General features: G+C 41.0%; 1 protein-coding gene across 11 annotated transcripts in view; it reads right to left on the bottom strand.

The window, feature by feature from the left end:
• ANKRD55 (ankyrin repeat domain 55) overlaps window positions 1-20,998 on the bottom strand; it is a 290,232-nt gene that overhangs the window by 91,051 nt on the left and 178,183 nt on the right. For 6 of the 11 annotated variants that reach the window (XM_082725966.1, XM_082725964.1, XM_082725970.1 and 3 more), the window contains one exon: window positions 4,468-4,636. The exons of 3 other annotated variants lie outside the window; for them this stretch is intronic. The gene's annotated coding sequence lies outside the window, so the exon portion shown is untranslated. Of the gene's footprint in view, window positions 1-1,941; window positions 2,105-4,261; window positions 4,397-4,467; window positions 4,637-20,998 lie in introns of those variants that run through there. 2 more of the 11 variants (XM_082725965.1, XM_082725961.1) reach the window with 2 other exon arrangements.

Genomic DNA, 20,998 nt, shown 5'->3' with positions numbered 1-20,998 from the left:
ATCTAACTAAAACCAAGTGTAAGATAACATTTGGGTGTTTCTTCAAGTACGTTTTGAATAAGGCCCTTATTCAAGTATGGAGTTCATAAACTCTTTTTTTTTTTTTTTGGAGTTCATAAACTCTTATCTGTACTGTATAGAAGAGGTCTCTGTGACTGCAAAACCTGGCCACTGGCTTCTCCTGCAGCTCATCACCCACCACCTTTCTCAACCCTCACATCCAGCCACACTGCTCTCCTTTCTGTTCCATAAACATGCCACACCCTCTCCTAGCCTTGCAAAACTCTGCCGTTCTGTCCCTCCATTTGGAGTGTTTTTCTCCAGTTCAAAGGTCACCATTTCAGAGAGGCTTTCCCTGATTCCATTATCGACAGTAGTTCTCCAGTCCTTCCCTCCACCAGTCAGTTCCCTCTCCAGAATGCTGGTTAGTGGATTTACAATAAGAAATAGCCCTGTCGGGGCACCTGGGTGGCTCAGTGGGTTTAAGCCTCTGCCTTCAGCTCAGGTCATGATCCCGGGGTCCTGGGATCGAGTCCCGCATCGGGCTCTCCGCTCCAGAGGGAGCCTGCTTCCTCCTCTCTCTCTGCCTGCTGCTCTGCCTACTTGTGATCTCTGTCTGTCAAATAAATAAATAAAATCTTTAAAAAAGAAAAAGAAAAAGAAAAAAATAGCCCTGTCAGGGAAATTGGGCTGCCATGCTTCTCAGACTACCTGTGGCAGAGGACCAAGTTTTAAAATTTCCAAAACGTCATGGACTGATACATTAATAAAATATGATAAAAATCAATAACAGAAAAATAAAAAGTTTACAGAATGCCAGCCCCAGTTTTTATTATTAGATCAGTAGCCATAATGTTACATATCAATAATCGAAACAGGGACGCCTGGGTGGCTCAGTTGGTTAAGTGTCTGCCCTTGGCTCAGGTCATGATCCCAGGATCCTGGGGTTGAGCCCCATGCCAGGAGCCTGCTTCTCCCTCTGCTGAAACTCCCCACCCCCCAACTGACTCATGCTCTCTCTCAAATAAATAAATAAAATCTTAATCAAAACAAACATAGAATAAAAAAATCATAAAAAATGTATACATTGTTCACTCAAAGTACTTGTAGGCATTAATATACTGTACTCTCCATTGTGGTAGCCCCTAGTCATATGCAGCTACATAAATTTAATTAAAATTAAAAACTTATTCCTTTTTTAAATTTAAGTTATTTATTTGACAGACAGAGATCACAAGTAGGCAGAGAGGCAGGCAGAGAGAGAAAGGGGAAGCAAGCTCCCTGCTGAGCAGAGAGCCCAATGCAGGGCTCAATCCCATGACCCTTGGATTATGACCCGAGTCGAAGGCACAGGCTTTAACCCACTGAGCCACCCAGGCACCCCTAAAAACTTATTTCTTCAATCACTTATGGCCCCTGTGATTATATTTTGTCATAATTAAAACTTTTGCTCTTTAAGAAGTGCTTGAAAGATGATGGAAGCACAAACTACAGATAGGGAGAAAATATTTGTAAAACATATCTGATAAAGGACTTGTATCTAGAATACAGAGAATCCTCAAAACTTGGTAAGAGAAAACAATCCCATTTTAAGAAGGGCAAAAATTTGGGGCACTTGGGTGACTCAGTTGGTTGAAACCTCTGCCTTCGGCTCAGGTCATGATCTCAGGGTCCTGGGATCGAGCCCCACATTGGGCTCTCTGCTCTGTGGGCAGCCTATTTCCCCTTCTCTCCCTGCCTGCCTCTCTGCCCACTTGCGATCTCTGTCAAATAAATAAATAAAATCTTTAAAAAAAAAGGGGGGGACAAAAATTTGAACAGACATGTCACCAAAGAAGAGACATGGATGGCAACTAGGTACATGAAAAGATGCTCAACATTAGTAATCATTAGAAAAATATGAATTAAAATCATATTTTTTAACGAAATACCACCACACACCTATTGGGAGAGCTTTTAAAAAAGCTAGCAACGCACTGCGTGCTGGAAAGGATGGGGGCTCTCCAGCAGGCTGCAGATGGCCACTGACGTCTTGGAAAATAACTCAGCAGTTTCTTAGACAGTTAAACATAAATATGGCTCAGTGATCCAACTCCCTGGCATTCTGTGAAGAAAAATGAAAATACCTGGTTTCACAATACATATGATTGTTTATAGCAGCTTTACTATGACTCAAAACTGGGAACAGTGCAAATGTTCATGAACAAATGTTCATGCCCATGATGATGGAATACTAGTCAGCCATAAAAAGGACAGTAGTACTGATACATGCAACATGCGGACGAATCTTAAGAGCATTGCACTGAGGGAAAGAAGCCAGATACAAAGGGTTGTACACTGCATGACTCCACTTACAAGGCATTCTTGCAGTAAGTAGAGAGACAGAAATCAAAGGAGTGCTTCTCAGGGGAGGGAACAGACTACAAAGCATACAGAGAGAACTTCTGGAGTGATAGAAATACTCTGTATCTTGATCATGGTGATGGTCGCACACTGTGTTCACTTGTCAAATTCGTATAACCAAACACCTCAATGGGTGATTATATAAATCATATCTCAATAAAGCTGAAAGAGTCAACAATACAAATTCTACCTCTATAATTAAACTAACAATGTTATCCTAAATTTAAAGGTACATTTGTTAAAAATTAAACTGAAAATGGCAAGTCTTAAAAATAAATAAGGCTTAAAAAATAAATAAGGCTTATATCAGATTTTTATATACTTTTCGGTAATAGTTGACAAGCTAACCTTAAAATATCACATATTTCACACTCTTCTACTATGAATTTCCATGCAAGCTGGACGACGCCCAAACAAGTCTACACCATGTTCAAGGAGACAAATCCATCATCACAGGCTTCAAGGCTGGGGCGATGTCAAATTGCTGTAACCGATTCTAAAAGGTTCCATTTATAAGTACTCTCAGTTTTGTACTTCCCTTGTCTCCGACTGATGACAAGCAGTTCCTGGAGGGGCACTAGACTTCTTGTAGTGCAGGTCTACATCCCTCTTCCCTGGGATCAGCGGGCTTCCACACCAGGCTGCTTCTTATCCTTGGTTTCAGCTCAGAGGCCTTACTGATGTCCATATTCCACCTCAAGCAGCAGCCACTTCCCTGCCCCATCCCAGTTACACTTAATACAATGAGCTCATTTTTCCTTCTTACGATTGCCCCTATCTGTAATTGTACTTCGTTAGGTCCTCATTATTTGTCTCCCTCTAACTGATCCTGTCAGTCCCCAGACTTTTCAATGTGCTTCACTTTCAACTTTCAAATGCCTATGTCTGTATTTTGGTTTGAGGGTATTTTTTTCAGAATTCAGAAGACCACTCTGCTAGCTCTCAGGGTAGGTCAGAAGTTCCGGGGCTTACTCATGGCCTCCCTAACCAATAGCAGCCCTCAACCAGTGACTCTTGGGAGCCGGTCTATACCCACTAGCTGCATTGTCTTTGGATGTAATGATTCTGCGGTGTGCTGTTTTATGCCATTTCCCTAAGTTTCCCGTTTAAAACTAAGCTCTTGCCACCTGTGTTAACTGGTTTAAGAAGACTAGTTGCTGGGTTGCTGGTCCCTCCCTGTGTGATTTCCCCCTTTCCTACTAGCATTTTCCTGCACTTTTTAACCAGCTACTTGCTTTAGAATTGTCTCGGGGTCTGCTGCTAAAGAAACCTAAATTAAGACCCTTTTCCACTAGAGGGTAAACTTCCTAAGGGCCCGACCCTTGTCTGCTTTGTCCACTCTGTGTCCCTACAGTCTAGCACAGAGCAGGGCACAAAGGAGGTGCTAATGAATGAAGAACTGCCCTGAATACTTTGAGAATGAACATCCCTGAATGACTCTCCCTGCCAAAGCTGATAATGTTACATTAGGACCCAATTAACCGTCACTCTTTGGTGTAATTCCATGCTAAGAACCTTCTGGTAAGAACTTACGATGAAATTTTCCCATATAAACAAGAAATCATCTACTTGAGAATTTCAGATTTTAATGATATTTTGATTGTGCTATAAAACAGAGGAAAACTCACAGAAAATTGTAGGTAGCTCTACATTTCATTCTGGCAAAACCAGAGCTCTTCCTGCAATGTGCTCAAATTAGGACAGAGAGAGCTGTACAGGGGCAGCACAAGCAGTGCTCAGGGACTTGGACATCAGGCAGCCTTGAGTTTAGGTCCCAGCTCAAGCACATATCTAGTACATTTATGATATTGAGCAAATCATTTAACCACAGTTACAAATGAAGATCAAAAATACTCACAGTGGGGGCGCCTAGGTGGCTCAGTTGGTTAAGCGATTGCCTTCAGCTCAGGTCGTGGTTCTGGAGTCCTGGGATTGAGTCCCATATTGGGCTCCCAGCTCCATGGGGAGTCTGCTGCTCCCTCTGACCTCCCCTCTTATGCTCTCTCTCTCTGTCTCTCTCTCTCTCTCAAATAAATAAATAAAATCTTTAAAAAAAATACTCACAGTGGGGGCTCCTGGTTGGCTCAGTTGGTTAAGCATCTGCCTTTGGTTCAGGTCATGATCCCAGGGTCCTAGGATCGAGTCCCATGTTGGGCTCTCTGCTCAGCTGGGTATCTGCTTCCCCCTTTCACTTTCCGATTGTGCGCCTTCTCTCTCTCTGATAAATAAAATCCTTAAAAAAAATACAACAAAACAACAACAGTGTTGTTGCAAGCATTAAGACCCAATAATGTACATAAAATGCTATTATGGAAAACTGAGATCATGCACTGGTTTTAAAGAAATGTATTGAAGTCACTTATCTATATTACTAAAAAATGCCATTAGGTTTGTTTCTGATTATAGAAGAATACACATAGTCTTTTTTTCTGGTTGAGTTAATTAAAACTAGGCTAAAGAAATCAGTTAGTAGGCTAATTATTCATAATACTCATGGGAAAAGTTAATCTCTCAAAATAAACATGGGTATAACTTTAAGTGAACAAATATAGTTCTCTACCACAAACTTGCTAAATCCTGTAGTTTTTTGTAACAAATATAATATCATGAAGCCAAAAGTCCTTGGAGATTTTAAAACAAAACTTTCAATATTTTCTCTCTCCCCCTTAGTAAGCAAGTTCAACTTTATAATGCCAATATGGCATCTAAGTCTAGATTAAACTTAAATTTATGGAAATTGGCACAAAATTTTTTTGAATCTTGTTATTTTAAAATCTACTTAAAGGCTAAAACTAACCAGCATTTCACATTCTTAAAGTACTTAGGTCAACAACTTCTTTATTTAGAACTTTCCATTAAGATGCATGGTGTGTAGTTTCAATTATAATTTTAATTAATACCGGCTTAAATAATTCAAGTTTCTTTTATAATATTTTCCACAGTGTTCATTGTAGATGAATGTTTGTTTTTGCCCCAAATTCATGTGTTGAAACCTAATCCCCAGTATGATGGCATTTAGAGGTGGGGGTCTTTGGGAGCCGATTAGGTCATGAAAGTGGAGCCATCATGAATGGATTAGTGCTTTTATAAAGACTTTTCTTTTTCTTTCTTTCTTTCTTCTTCTTCTTCTTCTTTTTCTTTTTCTTTTTTTTTTTTTTTTTTAGATTTTATATATTTATTTGACAGAGAGAGAGCACAAGCGGGAAGAGTGGCAGGCAGAGGATGAGACAGAAGCAGGCTTCCCGCAGAGCATGGAGCCCAATGCAGAACTCGATCCCAGGACCCTAGGATCATGACCTGAGCAGAAGGCAGCCGTTTAACTGACTGAGCCACCCAGGCATCCCCAGAAAAGTTAATATTACAAACGTGGCTTGCATTTTATTTCTACCGTACCCTGCTATTTTATAGGCCTCCATGTCATCTTAAGGAAAGGTTGTTTAGCTGACTGGCTCAGCTGCATCACGAATTTCCAGCAGGACTGATGGGGCACAGTTTGGAAGAGGGTAGAGGAAGAGAGGAAATAGGGCTACACTGAAGAACATGGAGCCCTGAAGAGCCCCAAGAAGCCGTCATCATTTTCATCATCACCACTATCGTTATACGACAAGTCAGTCACCCACCCTTCAAGCATCACTTTCCTGTGGTGTCAGTGTGTAGGCTGCTTTTGCCTGTGTCCCTGTGGAAGTGGGCTTGCTTCTCCGTGGAGTGCGTTTCTCTTCACTACCTCCCCGTGCTCCCATGTCCCCCTCGTCCCCTCCGGTCCCACACCACTTCTCTCCCTGATGCTACTCTCCCACCAGATCCTCGATTAGATACTTCTCTGAACCAGCCCAACTGGGGATGAAGAAGCAGTGGCTGCTCAAGAACATTATCAGCTGCAGAAAAGAACTGTAGACCAGAGGACCACCGTCCTTGGTGCTATCCCTGGAGTCAAGGGGTTTCTAAACTACTTCTGAAATAAGTGAACACCGTCCAGAAGCTTATCTGGACCTTTCCTAAAGATAGATAGCCTGTACACTTAGGAGATCCCAGTGTTTTACTCAGAACTACATCCTTGTCTGAAATCCTGAAGAATGGAAAATTGATGGTCTCTGTCACTTCAGATCTCCAACCATTTATTTACATTCTACCCACTCATTTCAGGAAGCAGCAATATGAACTTTCTCCCTATGAAATATATATACACACACACACACATATATATACACACAAACAATACATTTATAATAATAATAATATACATATTTATTATTCTTAAAATAATTTTCATGTTGCTCTGAGCTTATACCATGTACCTTTTAATACTCATCTACTTACTCATTCACACAAACAAACATTTAGCACTTACTACGTGACAGGGACTCTTACAGTTTAAACTGTATCTCCTTTATAAAGACTTCTTTGACCTTTTAACATTTAACATGACATTTTTACATTTGGCACTTAATCATAAAATATTGATATTTTGCATGGTGTTTTTATAAAATTGTTATATGATCATGTTACACTTCCATTTGCAACTAAATTCTAAGTTCCCAGAAGACCTGAGCTGAATGATAGGTCTTTCATCTCTTACAGTGCCAAACGAGTGCTATGCTCACAGTAGCCAGTAATAGATATTGGTTTGTTTAATTCTCAGTGCTAAATGTCTAAATGGGCAAATCCAACTTTTGGCAAAATGGCGAATTGGGTGATGGAGGCTTCTGACTCCCCAGAGATCGCCCCTCTTCTCCCTTCCCAGTCTGCACAGTCCCATTCCCACTTAGTACACACACCCCCATTTCTGACTTTGTGCTATGTTTTCCTTTTATTTTTAGTTTCCAGGCTACTGTTAACTTTTTTTTTTTTTTAAAGATTTTTATTTATTGGGGCAACTGGATGGCTAAATTGTTGGGCATCTGCCTTTGGCTCCGGTCATGATCCTGGGGTCCTGGGATCAAGTCTGGCGTTGGGCTCCCTGCTCAGCAGGGAACCTGATTCTCCCTCTCATTCCCCTTGCTTGAGTTCCCTCTCTCGCTGTCTCTGTCAAATAAAATCTTTAAAAAAAAAAAAAAAAGATTTTTATTTATTCATTTGAGAGAGAGAGACAGAGAAAGCACAAGCAGGGGAAGGGGCAAAGGGAGAGGGAGAAGCAGATTCCCCTGTTGAGCCTGAGCAGGGAGCCCATTGCAGGGTTCCATCCCAGGACCCTGAGATCATGACCTGAGCTGAAATCAAGAAGCAGATGCTTAATGGACAGAGTTACCCAGGTGCCCCAGGCTACCAGGTGACCTTCTACCTTCATGCACATCATGGTGAGTACTTATCAGGCATTTCTAGCATGCTGAGGTTAATCTGGAGCAATGGCTTTATTCATTCATCCATCATATGATAAATATTTAATGAACATTAATTAGGTACCAGGCAATGCTGTTGGTACTGGGGGCATGGTGGTGACCAAAATAGGCATGTGGTTCCTATTAATAAGAAGCTTTCAGTGTAAGGATGATTTATGAGGCTACCTTTTGTGGCCTCCTGGCACCTCAGAGTCCTGGGATGCTATTCTTGGTCACTAGAAGCCTGAAGAACTATCTCTGAAGGACCACCCTCCCCATACCTGGGCAGATGGAACGCTTTTCCTTCTATCCTTCTGTTGAATAATGTTGCTCTTCTGGCCTCTAGAAGGCACGCTTGCTACTCTACCTTGGTCAGATGAAAAACGGGAGGGGAATTTTCACCCTGCTATCCCAGTGGAATGTATTTAGCCTGGTACCCACTGATGAGCATGAATAATTTTGGTCTTTATTTTAAAATCCCAAATAGATCTTTTTTTTTTTTTTTAAAGATTTTATTTATTTGTCAGAGAGAGAGAGAGAGAGCGCGCAAGCACAGGCAGAGAGAGTGGCAGGCAGAGTCAGAGGGAAAAGCAGGCTCCCCGCGGAGCAAGGAGCCCAATGTGGGACTCGATCCCAGGACGCCGGGATCATGACCCGAGTCGAAGGCAGCTGCTTAACCAACTGAGCCACCCAGGCGTCCCCCAAATAGATCTTTAATTTTTTTTTTTTCTCTGAACTGCATTTGTTTCATTTCTAGACTTGTATCTCAACTGAGATCCACAGGGATTTACCTTCAATTGCCTCTGGGTTGTGGCCGTTTCCTCAGCACCCTGATGGCTTGGGAAAACAGAAAACGAAACACAATAGAAACCCAACCCACAGTGCTTTAAAAATGTGTGGATGGCGAATTTAGTGAACATCTCAGAAGTGTTTTTAAAAGTTCTAACTTTGGCCACATATCCTTTCCTTCTATTTTCAACTCATGAATGATTGGCCAAGTTCAAATGAAGTCCTGTGGTTTGAATTAAGCTAGCACATCAGAGAGGTCTGGCTCCAGCAGGCTCACTCCTCCCCACCACTTCCTGACAGACTCTCGAGTGTTTAGAAGTTATTTTTCTTTGCATTAATTTTTCTGAGAGGAAATCCTTGTGAGGAATCCAGCTGAACTTGGCTCTCCAATGTTTCTTGCAGAATTAGAAAAACAAAATCTGAGGTTACTAAGCAGGTTAATGCAAGAGAAGTCTGTGGCTGTTTGCTCAGAATAGTGCTAATGAGGCCGAGTCTCAGTCCGTGGAGTCTCTCTGTTTTATGACCACAGACTGTACCCCTAACGACCACAAAGGGGATGGGATAGGATAGAGTGTGTTGTGTCAGTGCCTGTCACTGCCAACTGCAAAACAACATACAATGTGACACATTCTTGGCACGTGAGAGCCCCGCCTTGATTGCTGTAGTCTAAAGCGAGGCTTCTTAAATTTTAATGGGCATACATATCATCTGGGGATCATCTTACGGGACAGTTTCTGACTTAGCAGATCTAAGTAAGAAAGAGTCTGGATTTCTACCAAGTTCCCAGATGCTGCTGTTGGTTGGCCCATTTTTTAGGTAGCAAGGGGCCAAAAAATATTTCGAGTACTAAGTAAAATATTCACTTATTGGGCTTTTACACCAAGATACTCTCCTGGGCAGTAAAGACCTATAAATATTAACTGAGTCCCCAAGGGGCCACAAAAAATGCATCCGTCATAGAAGTGAGCCAGAGGTGGGGATTGGTTACCACCTGGAATATCTGTGGCGGTTTTTAGGTTAAAGGAGGAGTACAGCCTATGGCTAGATGTTATTAGAGTCATAGAGCCTGAGCTTCCTTCAGAGTTCTGCCCCCATTCTAGTCCTGTGCATTTGGGCAAATTATATTTCTCCCAATATGTACACTGGAAATAATAGTGGCCCTTATCTTAAAATGCTGTTGGATGAAATGGGATAGCAAAACAGTGGTGCACTGAAGTCAGCACCTACCTGCTCTCTAGAGATAACTGTGAAGTATTGAGGAATTTTATGAAGTACTTTGGTAGCTTGAAATTAGCAACGGTGGGAATATATACACCGTGGAAATTGGCAAATACTACCAGTGAGGACTACTTTTTGTTTTTTAGAGCGCTAATTTACCAGCATACCACTGTGTAAATTACCCAGTGCCTAAAGAGCTTGATATATATGAATACTGTCTTAGCTACCTTACTGAATTCTTCTAGCACTTGCGGTCTGAAGCACATCCTTTAGCACTGCATATTTTATACCAGTTTCCTTTTCAATAAATTCTGTAATCGGGTTCTTCTCAAGAGTGGGTCTTTTGAAACTGGATGCATATTCTGCCATATCCCATGATTGATCAAAGCCTTGCTTTTCGAGGTCTCCAAGGAAACTACTGAGCATAATTTCAGAATTTTTGGAGTTCATTGCTCCAAGAGTTTTGACTCCTTTCACAGGAAAAAATCAGAGTCCAAGCTGTATGATATCAGGATAGATCCCAAGATATTAATGTCTCTTCAAAGTTTGTTCAGTGAAAATCAGAAGAGGGAGAAGCACTTTTCCCAGCATGCTTTGTGGGGGGGGGGCTATATTTGCTCTTTCCTTCCTGACCACCCTGCCTTTCCTTGGTCTGTTTAAATTTCAGTTCCATAACTGCTCAGCAAAGGCCCTGTGGGCAGATACCGTGTTGACTGGACACCAGTTCTGACGGAACGGCTAGGATTCACTTCCCCTACGGCTGCACCTATGGCTGGTGGAGTTGGTCGGTAAGGTTTGCTATGAAAAATAGACAAGCTCAAATAATATTTTCCACATATCTCAGGCCTTCTACCCCTTCAGAAGCCAGGATTATTCTGGGGGCAGAGTGGGAGGAAATGGTATGGTGGGAAGAAGGGGGAACTTTGTTATCACGAGAACTGGGCCCAGTTCTCTTCTGTTCTACACACTGTTCATCATTACAGATGCTTCCCTAATACTTATCCAACTACACTGAATTATTTCCCAGCAAATCACTCAGACTCATGCCTTCTTATTTGTATGCTAATGTATCAGTTATCCAGGTTGGTTCTGACACTGACAGAGCCTGAACAGAGGTCCTGTGTCTGAGCCTTTAAGTCAGGCTTTTATGAGCAAGAATGAGTAAACCCAGGGGCTTTGGAAGGATTTTGTCCCTGAAGGAAGAATGAAGGTAGGGTGATGAAATTGCTCACAGGACCCAGATCTGACCCTTTAAATAAAGAAATGGGGCTTAGATGAAATCCTCTCCTGCTTGAAGCCAGTGTGCTTTTTCTCTGGTATCATCTCTCATGTATCTAATCTCTTTCTAGCTCTGCCTCTAATCTCTTTTTCCTCTCATGAGAATCTTAACCCCGGAACTCCTCCTGTTATATGTCTTGAAAAAAATTCTGAATATTCCAAGAATCATATAATACATTAGAGCAAAAAAAATATCTTAACTCTCCTCATTTTACAAACACACTCAGAGAGTTGATAATTCAACCAATAATTGTCAGAGAAAATAATTTTCCTTCATTTGTAGGAAGAAAAAATAAGGAAGTTTGGATTATTGCTCTGCTGGTCGAGGCAACGTTCGGGTTGCATGAGTACAGCATCAACAATTTAGTGACATCAAAGGTTTGGGGGTTTCCTTTACACGTTGTCCAAAAGGATGTTTTCACATGAGCTTGTGCCAGATAACAGTTTTGAAATGCTGAGTTGATACCCAGCAATCCCTTTTTGGATTTCACAATCTTTTTGTGAGACACAATTAAAAATATATCTGTTTTCTTCTCCACTGAAAGTGGCATTGGAGCGAACAGATTTATATTAAGTTCAAGAAGCAGAGAATTAAAAATTTTAGCCAAACTGTTATGTACTGTATCTGATTTAAATTATGTTAAACAACTGGTTCGGTAGGTTTTGGGTCCCTAAAGTAACCAACTTTGGGGTATCATATGGACCTAGGCTGCATGTTTCTGGGTAAAACCATGCCTGAGTCCTACTTTGGCCGATTTGTCCAGTTTGTCAGTAGAGATGTGCTGTGTGGAAGCTCTACGTGTAGCAATATATTAGCCTTTAGGCAACTTTTGCTTGGTGGAACATTTCATCTCTCTGCAGGATGTAAGCTTCCAGAGTTTATATTCTGACATTTCACCTCCTTTCCCGCAGGGAAACACATTCTGTTGAAATCCAAATTGAGAAATAGAAGGAAAAAAGAGATCTTAATTTGCAGCATGAGATTTTAGGGATGGTGAGGTTTTAGGAAACAAAACAATAACTTTTAAGACCTAAATCTCAATTAATCTCTGAATCTCCAAGCAGACAACAGGCTTAAACTTTGCTTCATCCGGTTACACAAACAAACCAAAATACTATGGGCATAGGAATAGAGTCGTCATTTGATTATATATTCGCTTTGTTATAACTTAAGAGAGAAAGAACATACAGGGAGAGGCTTTCACTATTTGCCTGATAAACTGAGATGTGAGAAAAGTGATTTTCATTATCAGGCAACTAATAATTGATGGGAATAAGAGGTGGCTATGATGATTTCTGAATTCCCCCTCTGGCAACGATAATCTCCACAAGGGGAAATCAGCATGCTTAAGTGCTTTTCATGTAATTCTGTTTGCATGCAAGCATACTCTTGTGTATTAAGTTCTACGCTGACCATGTACAAATAGAGGTCCAAATCAGAATTCTTAGGTTTTTCTCAGTGAAACACCAAACAGCTGAGTTAGAATGATTGATGTTTTAGAGAAGATCATTCACTGACCACTGATGGAGAAGAATGTTTTGGGGGCGTCTAGATGGCTCAGTTGGTTAAGCGACTGCTTTCAGCTCAGCTCATGATCCCGGAGTCCTGGGATGGAGTCCTGCATCAGGCTCTCTGCACAGCAGGAAGTTTGCTTCTCCCTCTGACCCTCCTCTTCTCATGCTCTCTCTCTCTCTCATTCTCTCTCTCTCAAATAAATAAAATCTTAAAAATAAAAAAGGAAGTATGTATTGGATACTCACTGAGCACCCGCCTGATATCTGGTGCCATTATTCACTATCCCAACATGCTTCATAAATGAGCTGCCTATTCTTAGACCTACTGTATACCTGAACTCCTAATAATCAGAAAGGAGAAGTATTTTTCAGTCCAATTTCTCCGTATGGATAGGTATAAACTAAGGGTACATTTTATCCCTTCTCACATTATTATGCTTCTAGACTACTTTCCAGAGCAAGACTTGTGTGTTCAGAAACTTTCCTGCCTCTTGGAAAGTTATCCTTCCTCTTCAAGGCCAGTATCTGTGAGCAGGTGCCGGTGGTTAGCTGTTCTAAGACCCAGTTCTACGGTTAGAACATAATCATCCTCTGAAATAAGCAGATTCCTTCGTATATCCTGACATCAGGAGAACAACCAGTCTAATACTCTGATTTTACCAAAGAGAAACCAAGGCCACAGAGGTATGATGACCCAGGCCAGTGTTGTCTCCACTGGTCCATGCCTACTCTTGCTGTGTGGGTGGAAACCAACATTGGCTAACTATCACAGGTGCCTTCTGGGGATGATCTCCTAGCCAAGGACCTGCAACTTTGAGAACTGGGCAATGTGAGGGACAGGAGTACTTGATCACACTTTTCAACACAAAGATATGTCTACGACTAGATGTGAGTCAGCCTATCAGCACTGATTGCCTCATTGTGCTCTCAAATCTGAATTTCCTCTGGAGTTAACCCGGCCCTTTGGATCTCCCCTCACCTTTTCAATTCCCTTTAAGTCCCATGATCCCTAGTTGCTATCTGGCCACAGTATTTCACACAAAACTTTCATGGATAAAAATATGTTCCTAATTAACAGATAATTTGCATTAAGAGTTTACTATGAGGCAGATGCTAGGCCAGGCTCTTTATGTGTGTGTGTGTGTGTGTTTTTTTTTTTTTTTTCATTTAACTCTTACAGGAGCCACATGAGAAAGGTAGTATTAATAGCTTCATCTGCGGATGAGAAAATTCAGGTTTGGAGAAGTTAAGTCACTTGCCCAAAGTTCAAGAGCTAGATTTTGAATTGAGGTAGTCTAACTTCAGGCCTAAGCCCTGACTTATACTATTAATAAACCAAAAAACATTTTGAGCATTGACTTTATGCAAGCCATTCAGCAAGGCTCTGTGAAGGATGGGGCTTCTAGCCCTGACGAGGTATCTGGACATCTGAAGACCTGTTTAGCAACACGTTATGTGATAATGCATAATAAGTAATAAGTCAGTAATGAGTTAAGGTGGGAACTTCATCTTTTTTTCTATGCGTGTCAAGGACCTCTTTGGCAGCCTGGTAAAACCTATGGACTCCTTATCAGGACAAATGCATAAAATAAAAAGCACAGAATTGCAAAGGAAACCAATTACATACCAACATAGAACAAAAAGTTTTAAAATGCTGTTGTATGGTGGTGTGTAAACTTCTGTACTAACAGATCATGAACATCACCATTGTGAGAACCAGTGACACGGAGAGGAAGAGCAGCGGGCAGCGAGGGGCCAGAGCTACAGCGAACCAAGTGGATGTGGGGCCCAAACTGCTTCTCACACCTCTTCAGTTCACCCAACCCTAGGCTTCATTCCCAGAGATTGTAAACTGTGCATATTTTCACTGTGCCGTGCATGTCCACACACTAGTTTTTCTCACTGCTCCATAATAAGCAGATTTTCTCATGGCTCACTAAATAGACACATTTTTGCACTGTTATTACATCTTCTGACACTCAAGTCCCACATCTCAGAGAGGGATTTTAAAAGGCTGTGCACGCAGGTTTCTCCGGCATTTCTTCATCAAAAAGCAATTTTAAAACCACAGTTTTAAATACCAAGAAATGAATTTGGATAGATTTCAATAATTGCAAACAGTCATGTTTAATTCCAAGAGTGAGGTTTCTGTGAGAGGCTTTCACTTTTTGCAGTAGGCTGGTGAAAGTTTCTTATGTACTTAAAACAGGGAATTAAAATTCATTTCACTGCAACATGAAAACCTTTAAGAGAAACCTCACTCTTTGAATTAAACCAGGCTGTTTATAATTATTCACACTTATTTTAATTCACTTCCTGGTATTTAGAGCTGTGGTTTTGCAATTGTTTTTTTCCAGGAGAAATACGGGTGTTTCTGGACTATGAACAACATATGGTCTCAAGATGTGGTTTTAATTTGCATTTCCCTCATGGGTAATGGTGCTGAGCACCTTCTCATTTGCAATTTGACCATTTTGATATCTTTGCAAAATGCCTGCTCAGGATTCTTGTCCAGTTTTAAAAATCGTGCTATTGTTTTCTTATGGATTTATAAAACACTTAAAAAGATATTCTTGATATAGGGACGCCTGGGTGGCTCAGTTGGTTGGACGACTGCCTTCGGCTCAGGTCATGATCCTAGAGTCCCGGGATCGAGTCCTGCATCGGGCTCCCAGCTTCATGGGGCGTCTGCTTCTCTCTCTGACCTTCTCCTGGCTCATGCTCTCTCTCACTGTCTCTCTCCCAAATAAATAAATAAAATCTTTTTTTTTTTTTTTAAAGATGTTCTTCATATAAATCCTTTGTTAGATGTCTGTGTGTGTGCATGCCAATCTAGGGTTTGGTTTTCTATTTTCTTAACAGTGTCATTTATTGAATCGAATTTCTTAATTTAATTAAATCCAATTTATCAGAGTTGCCTGTGTCCTATTTAAGAAACTGTGGCCTCCCCTGGCGTCCTGAAGATGTTTCTCATGTTTTCTTCTACAAGTTTGGTTGTTTTACTTTTCAACTTTAAGAATTTGATCCATCTTGAATGAATTTTTATATATGGTTTGAGGTGAGGGCCAAGCTCCTTTTTTTCCATTTGAGCCAGTGCTATTTATTGAAAAGGCCATCTGTCCTTCTTTCACTGAATTGCTGTGGTGTCCTTGTCATGAAGGAAGTGACTGATCATATGGATGTGGATCTGTTAAACCGTATTCTGTTCCACTGTCTACTGTTTATTCTTATACTAATACCACACGCTTTTAATTACTCTAGCTTTGATATCTGGTTTTGTTTTTCTCCTTCAAGACTGCCTCAGTTCTTTCAGATCTTCTGTATTTCCATATACGTGTTACAAGTAGCTTGTCAGTTTCTACCAATTTAAAAAAGCTGCTAAGATTTTTGTTGGGATTGTACTGACTCTAGAGATGAATATGGAAAGAACTGATATCTTAACAATGTTACATCCTTAAATCCTATGTTCATGTTACCTTCCTTCATTTATTGAGGTCTTCTTTTACTTCTCTTAGTACTTTTTTGTAATTTTAAGTGCAGGACTACTATATATCCTTCATTAGATCTATAATTGATATTTTTGGTGCTCTTAAAATTTTACTGTTTGCTTCTTTTTAAAACAGATTAATTTTCCTGTTGAAATTCTCCAACTTCTCTTCTACCATTTCCTACATTTTCTTGAACATACTAATCATGATTATTTTATTTTTATTTTTTTATTAAAGATTTTATTTATTTATTTGACACAGAGAGAGACGCAGCGATAGAGGGAACACAAGCGGAGGAGTGGGAGAGGCAGAAGCAGGCTTCCCACTAAGCAGGGAGCCCAATGCAGGGCTCAATCCCAGGACTCTGGGATCATGACCTCAGCTGAAGGCAATCACCCAACCAACTGAGCCACCCAGGCGCCCCTCATGGTTATTTTAAACTATCTGTGGGCTAATGTCGATATCTGAATCACTTAAAACTCTTTTTCTATTATCCATATTTTTAAACTTGGATTTTAGTAGTTTGATCCCCTATATTTTCACATGCATCATCATTTCTGGTTATATGCCAGACATCAGTGAAAAATTATAAAGACTTGGGATAATGTCATCCTCTTCCAAGGTTGTTTTCTTCTGGTAGGTAGATAGTCAAGATCTTGAGAAAACTTGATTTTAGCTTCTTGGAGCTAGTCCATTTCAGTGTTTTCCTACTCCTATGGATTGGTCCTTATTCATATAGCATGCCTCTTATTCTTAGGGCATGACTCTTCTGAGGTTTCCGTTCAAAGCCTGGGATTTGTACCAAGCTTAGTAAGGCTTTCGTGATGACTTCTGCCTCCCCAGTACTACTGAGATCTCTGATCTCAGAGGGGATGTCTATGCAGAATTTCAGTGTCCTTCTCTGCTCACTTCCCTCCTCCAAGACTTGGATCCCCTGGTAGTAAACTCCAAGCTGCTCCAAATTCTGACTTCTGCCTCTTCAGTCCAAGGAGACTCTGGTTGTATGCCTCCATTCTGCAATTTGCAAATGTCTGTAGGAAAATTTCTGGGAAGAATGTGGAACTCAGGTTATGGACTTTCTTTCAAGTCTGGTTTGGATTTGCTGTCTCCAGAGACTTCAGACAATTGCTTTAGATATTTTGTGCAATATTTAGGTTGTTTTTGAAGACAGTGGTAGTATGATGCCGGCTACAGCTGGGCAAAGCAGGACTACTTTTCTGGGAAAACAAAACAGAACTTGTGCTAAGTCCCTTCCCCAGAGGGTATCACCTCATCTAAGATTGGAGGTCAGGGTGGGATGTAGGGAAAAACAAGAAAAGATGAATTATTATTCATTCAGGAAGAACTGTGCTGGGAAATGGAGCTTTGACAATGCACAAATGGCTTCCTAACCTTTGAAAACATGTTGAAGATTATATTTAAATGATTAACCCCGATAAGTTAATGAATCAGAACTCATGCTGCCTCCTACTCATTTTGAAGGAAAAAAGCCGAAACCATGTATGGCTCCACAACTTTCCTCTGAAAATTGTTTTTAAAAATAAGTTGTCATGTTTTTATTTCTTAGTTGGGCATATCTGCAGTGTTCAACATTGATCAAAAGTAAAAGCATTTGTAACCATAACTGTCCTAGAACTTTGTGATAAGAGTAATTTAGCGCAGTCTTCTTTTAAGAATTCATGGCAAGAAAGTTTTATAAGCAATGTAGGGAGGGTGAATCAGAGAGGAAAAGAACAGATAAGAAATTCTTTTTTAAAAACTCTTTTGAAAAGATTTTATTTGTTTGAGAGAGAGTGAGTGAGAGAGAGCACAAGTGTTGGCGGGTGTGGGGGGGGGGCAGAGCCAGGAGCTACATGTGGAGGTCAATGCGGGGCCCAATCCCAGGACCCCGAGATCATGACCTGATCTGAAGGCAGACCTTTAACTGACTGAGCCACCCAGCCACCCCAAGACTAGATAGGAAATTCTTAAGGAAGTGGGTTTCTTAGATCTGGAAGAATGTGGTATAAAGAACAGGAATGGCTACAAGAGTCATCCCAGGAATGATTCAGTCCAGTTTTCTCTGTCTCCTCTTCTAGTTAGTAACTCTTCAGTCACTAGCTGGATTTGCTGTCTCCAGAGACTTTATATAATTGTTCCAGGCACAAGGGTCCTGATGCTGCTCAGGGTTCCCACTCCTGTGCTCACAGGCCTGTCCAGAGGACCTGAACTGGGAGTGAGGGTGTGGGTAGAAGGGTGGGGAAATTAAGAGGTAGATCTGCTATTTGCTAGATGTGTGAACTTCACCAAGTTACTTAATCAATCTGTTAAGAAGCTTTTCATTGCAAGTAATAGGAAACTAAGCCTCAAAGGCTTAAAAAGAAGAATAACTATCTTGTATATTAAGAAGTCTTGGATAGAAATTCTGTAGGATTGCTTGTTTCAAAAGCTTGATAACATCACAATGCAGGTTCTGTTTTTCTACTCTGTCATCATACGTATTGGTATTGTCTTTAGCTATTTGATTTCCTGAATTACATCCAGACACAACACCTGAAGAAAAAAATGGAAATTTTCCTTCCTATGTATCTCTTTTTACTAGCTAGTAATCCTTTCCTAGGATCCCCCCAGCACACCTCATTTCATGATTTGTTGAACATAACTAGGTCCCTTGTTCCCACCTAAGCCAATCTCCAAAAAGAAGGATGGGATTCCTGTGACTGGCCTACAGAAACTATTTAAGCCAAAGCCACCTGGGGAGATATGGGCATTTGAATAAAAGTGAACTCTGCCCAAAGGAAAGGAGGGTATTACGTAGATAACCACTGGTGTCTACTATACTTGAATTTGTTGAGCCTTATTTTCTTCATCTGCAACATGAAGAATTTGGTTTTTGGAATTTTTATAAAGCTGAAATGCAAGAATCCATCGGTTATTCCTCCAAAAATTCCCTCTAGACTTGTATTCCTATATAACTTCTGAAATCGTGCCCCATAGGATTAAGGAGGTTGAAACTAACAGAAAGTTTAAGGCTTGTTTTCCAGAGACTTGTTTCTCCCTAATCAGCTATTGTTTCTTTTCAGACCCCACTAGCAAATCCACTAGCTGTCTCCACAGAGGCTTGGGCTGACACAGACCAAGGTCACGAATACGATTCTAGCCTATGAACAAGCTAGGCTCTGCATTCCTTCCCAGAGATAAGGAGTTCTAGACCCCATCCAGTTTATACCAACTTTGGGAGAATGAGCACAACACTCTACTTGTTTTACAGATCACCTCCTGATGTCAGGGCCTTAACTTTTGCCGCATTTCAATGTTCAATCTCCACCCCAAAGTGAATATGGGAAGTATGTTACACACATGTTTGCTCAATGTGGATGCTCCATCCTTCGTCATGGATAGTATTATTATTATTATTATTATTATTATTTCCCCACCCTTTTCTCCAACATGTGCATAATCCCAATCGTTACAAATGTAAAACTTGCTCTAATCCCAGTGAGGGGAGGTGGATTTGAGGCTTGCCCTTCCATCTCCACAGCGAGTTCTCTCTGCAGTAAACCCTTTCCTGTCTGTCTCAGTGATCAGCTTTGCCGCACGTCAGGCATATGAACTTGGTTTTGGTTACCACGCTGCTCTACTGATAATACCTCCTAGCTACCATTTATTCTTGCCTTGGTATCATATGCTACAACAGGGGATATATATATATATATATATAATTATAAAAATATTGATATTATGAATATATGTATTTATTTTTTTTTCCCTAATCCAACGACCAAAAATATATTCATGCATTCTCTTCATTCATTCATTCAACACACATTTGATGGCTAGGAATCTCAACTTACGGACAGCGCAACAGGTCTAGAGAGGCTGACTAGTATTTTCTGAATGACATAGCAAGTGCTGTGGCCAAATTAGGCATGCGCTTAGATCTGTCTGACGCCACAGCTTACAAAATCTTTATGACTTCTTTTCCCAGAAGCCTCCTCAGGATCCCATTTCACCAAGCTAACCAATGAAAAGGGTGGCTGGGAGCAACTATGGCGTGTCAACTCACACTCTAAGGTCCAAAGAAGAGAACATTCTTACTAGATTGCCTATGTGAGCCTCTTCCCTGGAATTTCGGGTTAGTTCTGCTTGGCTCCAGCAGGTGGCGGGCTGGTAACAGTCAGCACTTGCCTTCTCTACTCAGAAAGAAGTGACTGAAGTGGTGAGAGTGACTTTCTGGCAAACTGTACAGATCAGACTCATCATATTTTGATCCCACTCAGTAGGAAGGGCAGCTGTTCATTTTCAGCTGTTCCCAGGCATGAAGTGAGAGATGAAATAAACTGCCTGTTAATTAACCTTTTACTTTCAAAAAGTGCATTTTTATATACACATTTTTATATACACAGTCATCCCAATTACAAATGTTGAGATGCTTGGAACAGACTTTCTCACCTATTGTTAGCAACTGTTTTGCTTATTCACTTAAACGCTGTGAGCTCCCTAAGGAGTGGGTAGAGTAACTTATCTCTGGACACCCAACATCAGGCACATGGTGTATTATGGCTGCTCAGTCAGCATTGGCAGAGTGCATTCCTGAGTGTCCTGGGGTAGGATGATCTGGATCTGAGCTTTGTCTCAGTTATGTCCTATTTGGGAGGTTCTTAGTAAGTCATGTTCTCTCTGAGCCTCAGTTTCCCCATCAGTAACATGGTGATGATGATGATGATGGTGATAATTTCTAAGCCCACCTGGGACAGGGACAGGTATATGAAAAAAAAAGTAATAAAGTACTATCATGGATGCCTGGGTGGCTCAGTCTGTTACGCATCTGCCTTCTGCTTGGGTCATGATCTCAGGGTCCCGGGACTGAGACCCTCGTTGGGCTCTTTGCTCAGTGGGGAGTCTGCTTCTCCCTCCGACTGCTGCTCCCCCTGCTGGTGCATGCTCTCTCTCTCTGACAAAGAAATAAATAAAATCTTTAAAAAATATGGAGTACCTGCCAGATATAGTTTG

The sequence above is a fragment of the Mustela nivalis genome (genome assembly GCF_964662115.1).
Source record: "Mustela nivalis genome assembly, chromosome: 3".
In the NCBI taxonomy this organism is placed as follows: Eukaryota; Metazoa; Chordata; class Mammalia; order Carnivora; family Mustelidae; genus Mustela; species Mustela nivalis.
Note: the sequence above shows the minus strand (reverse complement) of the source record. Positions and strands in the feature narration are given on the sequence as shown.